This window comes from Lagenorhynchus albirostris, chromosome 1 (genome assembly GCF_949774975.1).
Source record: "Lagenorhynchus albirostris chromosome 1, mLagAlb1.1, whole genome shotgun sequence".
Classification (NCBI taxonomy): domain Eukaryota; kingdom Metazoa; phylum Chordata; class Mammalia; order Artiodactyla; family Delphinidae; genus Lagenorhynchus; species Lagenorhynchus albirostris.
In genome coordinates this window covers 75,989,717-75,996,505 of record NC_083095.1, presented here as the reverse complement: position 1 = coordinate 75,996,505, position 6,789 = coordinate 75,989,717, and positions in this window count along the sequence as shown.

Sequence of the window (6,789 nt, the reverse complement as noted above, 5' to 3'; positions counted from 1 at the left end):
ACATGCTGCAACTAAGAGTTCATATGCCGCAACTCAGACCTGGCGCAGCCAAATAAATAAATATTAAAAAAAGAAAAGAAAAGAAATGACACTAAAAGCATGACAATAAAAGAAAAAAATTGATTACTGGACTTCACCAAAATTTAAAACCTTTGTTCTACAAAAGGCTCTATTAAGAAGTTGAAAAGACAAGCTACAGACTGGGGGAAAATATTTGCAAACCATCAAAAGGACATGTATCTAGAATATATAAAGAACTCTCAAACCTCAGCAGTTTAAAAAGAATCCAATTATAAAATGGATAAAAACATGAACAGACATTTCACCAAAGAGGGATGTATGGATAGCAGATAAGCACATGAAAAGATGGTCAACAGCATTTGCCATTAGGGAAATACAAACAACCAAACAGAAACAGAAAACCACTACATACCTATTAGAAAAGTGAAAATAAAATCTAGTGATAATCCCAAATCCTGGCAAGAATGCGGAGAAACTGGATGTCTTATACACTGTCGATGGGAATGTAAAGTAATATAGCATCTCTGGGAAATAGTTTGGCACTTTTTAATAAAAATAAACATATACATACTTACCATACTACTCACCAATCACCACCAAATGTTCACAAAAACTGATACATGAATATTCATAGCAGCCTTGTTTGTAATAGCTCCAAACTGGAAACATCCCAAATGTCCTTCGACAGATGAATAGTTAAACAAACTGGTACATCCACAGCAATAAAAAGGAACAAATTATTGATACACGTTAACAACTTGGATGGAATTCAAGGGCATTGTGCTGTGGGGTAAGGAGGAGCCATTCTCAAAAAGTTACACACTGTACAATGCCATTTATATAACTTCTTGAAATGGCATAATTATAGTGACCAGGAACAGATTAGTGGTTTCCAGCGGTTAGGGATGGTAGTGGGAGGATGGGGTGTGTGTGTGTGATGAGACAATAAATAGTATGAGCGGTCCTTTGTGGTGATGGGACACTTCTTTATATTGATTGTGGTGGTGGTTACATGAATTTATACATATGATAAAATTGTGCAGAAACACACACACACACACGTGCATGTAAAAACTGGTAAAGTCTGAATAAGGTCTGGAGTTTAATAGTATTGTGCCAGTGTTGGTTTCTGAGTTTTGATAAATGTGCCATGGTAGTGTTAAGATGTTAATATTAAGGGAAACTGGATGAGGGATATACAAGGAGTTCTCTGTACTGTCTTTGCACCTTTTCTGTAAATCTAACATGATTTCAACATTAAAAGCTTTTTTTTTAAAAAAAAAAAATAGGGCTTCCCTGGTGGCGCAGTGGTTGAGAGTCCGCCTGCTGATGCAGGGGACACGGGTTCGTGCCCTGGTCCGGGAAGATTCCACAGGCCACGGAGCGGCTGGGCCCGTGAGCCATGGCCGCTGAGCCTGTGCATCTGGAGGCTGTGCTCCGCAACGGGAGAGGCCACAACAGTGAGAGGCCCGCATACCGCAAAAAAAAAAAAAAAAAGAAAAAAAATTTAATGCGATTCCACTAGGCACCTTTAAAATTAGAGAGAATCTAGGTAGGCAAGGGTGTGGGGAATACTCTTTATCCCAGTGATTTCATTCTTAGTTTCATAACCAGAATAGATACATATGTTCAAAAAGACATGGTCTAGAATGTTCGTAGCAACTTTATTCATAACAGCTAAAATCAAAAACAGTCCAAATACCTATTCACAGAACGAATAAATTGCAATATATTTTTACAACATAATACTATACAACGGTATGAACTACAACATGTAACAATATAGATGAATTGCACAAACATAATGTTGGATCAAAAAGCCAGACACAAAAAACTACATAATATTATATATTACACCATTTATTTGCAGTTCGAAATCAGGCAAAAATAATCTATGGTGTCAGGATAACATGTTCCTGGGATGGTGGTATAGTGATGGGAAGAGGGCATGCATGTATGGGGCTCTAGTGCTGATTTTCCAATTCTTGATTTCTACCTATTGTGTGTGTGTTCAGTGTGTGAAAAGTAACAGCTATACACATTATTTGTGCACTTTTCTATATGTAAATTATACTTCAATAAAAAGTTTACCAAAAAGCAAACAAACACAAAGTGAGATACCACTACATACTCATCAAGAAAACCTAAAATTAAAAGGACTAACAATATCAAGTGCTGGCAAGGATGTGGAGCAACTGAAAATTTTGTTTACAGCTAGTAAGAATATATATTAGTACAATCACTTTGGAAAAGTGTTTTGCAATATCTGTTAAAGCTAAATATACACATAGCATATGATCCAACAATTCCACCCAATTATATACCCAACAGAAATGTGTACAAATGTGTACATATGTGTTCTCCAAAGACATTATCCCAAACTGAAAATAATCCAAATGTCCTTCATTGCTGCTGGAGCCTAAGATCAATTACAGCCCAGAATTGTATAGAAGTTAACCTTCCTGTGGCATCTCTCAGTGAATGGGGAAGAGGAGCCCATGGATAAGTATTCCAGCCTCCCATTCTCCCAACCTTCAGATAATTCTGGGAAGCATTATGTGTCCAATCTCAATAACACACCTTTATATTGGCGTTTCCTTCTTAACTGTCTCACTCTCCCCACTTCATCACTCCTGTCTCCTGGGATCATCCCCCCCAATAAACTACTGCATCCAAGTGTTTCCTCGGGGGAGCCCAAACTTCTACGATACAATACTATTACATCTACACATAGTTCAAAGACAGACAAAATCTATCTATGGTGACAGAAGTCAGAATAGTGGTTACCTAGTGCTGTAATGATTGGAGAGGGCATGAAGGAGGTTTCTGGGGTACTGGTAATGTTCCATATCCTGATCAGGGTGGTGCTTAAACAGGCATGTTCACTTTGCAAATCTTCACCAAACTGTATGCTTAAAATGTATGCATTTTATAGTATATATGTATAATTTTAAAAATTAAAGAATGCAGGTGTTGAGGAGTAGAAGAGATGCTTACTAATGGGAGAGTGGGCTATGTAAGGGAAATCAGACGTAAAGGTATTGAAAGGTTAATTGCAATAGGTACATCCATCTTTCTGGATAATGCCCTTTCTCTCTCATCCTTGGCATCAGACACAGATTACTGAGGGATTTGTTGCAGGCTAACACTGGGAGAGGATTGTGAAACATTACAGTGGAAGCAAAGGCACCGAAATTCACCTGTTAGGAAAGCACCTCCTTGAGACAGGCACAGGCATTACAACATTCTTCCAGGTGTGCAGTGAAGTCAGTTCTTCAGCCTTGCTTGGCATTCCTGCTGCCTGTTTCCAAGACTGCCTCACTCAGGGCTAACCCTCCCCACCTTCTTCCTTTCCCTTCTTCATTCATTCATCCAACATATATTTGTGTTTCAGATACTATGTTAAGCACTTGGGATATACTGCTGAACAGTAATGGATGTGGTTCCTGCTCTCACCGAGTTCCATTCTAAAAGAAAAACTTTTAATCAAATAATCAATACAAATTGATGAGTGTGACTGTAATCAGTGCTACAAAGAAGAGATTCCTGGTTTTTGAGAGCCTATTGGTCTACTTAGGAAAGGTAGGGAGTGACACTTGAGCTAAACTCTAAGGATGAATAGAAGTTAGCTAGGGACAAATGGGCAAAGGTGGAGGGGGAGAGCATGGGGAATAAGAGGGACAAAGAAAAGTCCCATATGGTTGCAAAAGGCAAAGTGCAGGAGCAAATGGTAGAGAGGCTGGACAGATCGGCAGGGGAAGACCATTTTTGTCCATGTACACTGTGTTAAGAAGTTTTGTCATTATCCTAAGGACAAGTAAAGCCAGGGGGGTTTTAAGCTGAGACGTGCCATCATTACATGTGTGTTTTGAAAAGATTACTATGGCTGGTGTGTGAAGTGACGGGAAAAGGATCACAGTGGATGTGGGTATACAGGATGGTACTAAGCCTGGAGAAAGGTGATGGTAGCATGGACTGGGATGGTGGCAGTCAAGATGGAGAGAAATAAAACAGTTGAACAGATATTTAGGAGGCACATGAGCTTTCAAAGTAGCTATTAAAATGTGGTGTGTCATCTTTATTTCTGAACAAATATAATTATGTGCTTACATAGCTAGATGCAAAAGCATACATATTGTTAACTTCGGTTGTTATTGTTTCACTAGCACATTTCTTAGGAAAAAAGGTGTGTGGCCATGTTGCAACTGAATTGTGCCTGGGATATTCTGAAGCTGCTAAGTACCAATATTGCTTAAGGAAAAGAATTGAAGATTGCCATAAAGTTGCCAAAAAAGGGAGCAGGGGGAGAACATGGCTAGGGAACCACCAATGAAGAAAAAAACACCCAAAGGGCACAACGCAAGGGAGGCAAAATGAAAAACAAGTGTACAAAGGGCAGGCAGGAGGCTGCCATCTTGGTGGAAAAATGTTGAAACAGGACTCCAGATACACCAAAGCTAAGACAAAACTTCTCAAGGTCTGTAGAGATTTTGGGAAAACGAACCTTTGAGTCATTTGCAGGAAGAATGCCGAATCCTTGAGAAAGTGAGGGACTCTGCTGAGGGTGTTAATATTTTGAAGGAAAGATGGATATACTTACACTCAGGTGGATGCTTAGGAGGACAAGACTGTACTTCAGACAAGTGCCTGTCACGTGCCTGATCCCAGGCTGAGGGGGAGACAGCAGGGCCCCACCAGAATGGATCAGGATTGTATGCCCAGTTAAGAGGGAATGAAAACACAGCAAACACTGAGGCTGTCTCCAAAAGTGTCATGAGAAAACAAAGTGAGGATGCTGCTAGACTTCCCCTGGGGGAGTAGATGCTGCCAAAGGCTGTTCCTCTGCCCAAAGCAGAGAGAGTTGGAATACCTCTAGCTGGAAAAACACTGCGGGTCAGTCCAAGATGGGGGACCTGGAAAGGACAGTGCAGACCATCACAGCATTTCCAGCAGTTATGCAGACAACCTCCTGGCAATTAAACGCCAGCAACTTCTGGGACCTGGGAATGACCTAGCTGCTGCTACCCAACAGCTTTTGTGAAGGGTGCATATAAAATTCTGGGGAAAGAACAAATTTGGCTGGATGAGGAAACTAACAAAAAGTCATCACACGCAGGTTCCAAGCAGGGAGAGGAATTTTGTGGGTGAGGTTGGGCTGGAAGCTAGCTCTAGACAGCTATTTAGCAGACCACCTGGTCCACTACAAGCTCTCTGGTTAGCGTAATTTCTCCCAGCAAGACCAAGACAGTGTTTGAAGTATTATATTCATAACTCTGGAGCAAGTATCCTTGAAGGCAGAGACAAAACAGGCAAAAAAACAAAAAAACCATCAGACGTCAAGGTCCACTTCTAAGTTTGGATGGGAACTAGTAAAGCTGTTAACCAAGGACCAAGCTGGAAATCAGCAGGCTCACCTTCCTCCCACCCCCAATGTGTCTCATAGCCACGCCAGCAACTCATTATTGTGGCTTGTGTGGGTCTGCAAAGGTGAGTCAATCTGTGTCATTGAACCCCTTCCAGATGAAGAAGTCCTTTTGGGAGGGACTCATCTTGCAATGGCGCTGCCAGGTGCTTATGAGTCATGCAGCCTCAAGGGATGTGTAGTCGTTGTACTATCCTGACAAAGAATAAATTTTACAAGGTATTTGGAAAGTTTATATTGTCCGAAGTGGAAGAAATGGTCTAAAATAGGGGTTCTGGGTGCCCCAGGAACAGCAAAAGAAAATGGGTGAGAATGTATTTTCTGTATTCTTCCTACATTTCTAAAGCCCAACCATGTAGCATAAAACAGCAGCATTTCAGCTCTTAGCCAGGCATTTTTCAACAATGTGCTTTTCCAATGATTAGGTCTATGAACCACTCTAGTACTCAGTGGACAGAAAGGAAAGAAAAAATGAAGATTTTTTTCCTCTTTTGTTAAGAGAGTAGGTGCTGACAGTAGGTTACTGTAATTTGGAAATAGTTTTTGTCATTTTCTAGGATTTGGGATGTGGGTTCAAATACACCATTCCCTTTCCTAAGGTCCGAAATCCATGGATGTTAAGTCAGATCACAGATTGAAATGTTGGCATCATTTAATAACTATGGGGCTTTAAAGATATTTAATCTCTCTGAAACCCTTTGGAACAGCAATTACCACTTCCATACATATGTAATAGAATTGTGTGAGAATGAAGTTAAGATTGTATATGTTAAAGGCTTGCCTAGCAACACGCTGGATGCATTTAAAACTCTCTATAAATGGTAATATCTGCCTGAGCCTTGGGCCACCCAGCCAAGTCAGTTTACCACTTAAAAATATATTTTATTCTACAAGAGGCCTCGCTAAATCAAGGCGTGAGCAACATGGATTAGGCCTGCAGTTGTAGATGTTCTCATGCTAGGGAAATCTTCAGTTTAGGGTCTAGGGATGTTCCAGGCAATGTTCAATGTTCTAGGGAAGTCTTCAATGCTAGTGCCTAGGGCCTGGAAATAATGAACTCAGGATATGAAACATCTTGGAAACAGTCACATTTGTTCACATAAGTTTGTTAGTAATCTGTATCTGTACTTGTTTAGAAACTGCTCAGTATTCTCTGATACTACACTACCCAAGAAGGTAGCCACATACTATATGTGACTATTTAAAAGTAAAGAAAATTAAAATCCAATTCCTCATTTTTTTTTTTTTTTTTGACTGTTTGGCTTGCGGGATCTTAGTTCCCTCACCAGGTGTCGAACCCGGGCCCCCAGCAGTGAAAGCCTGGAATCCTAATCACTGGATCGCCA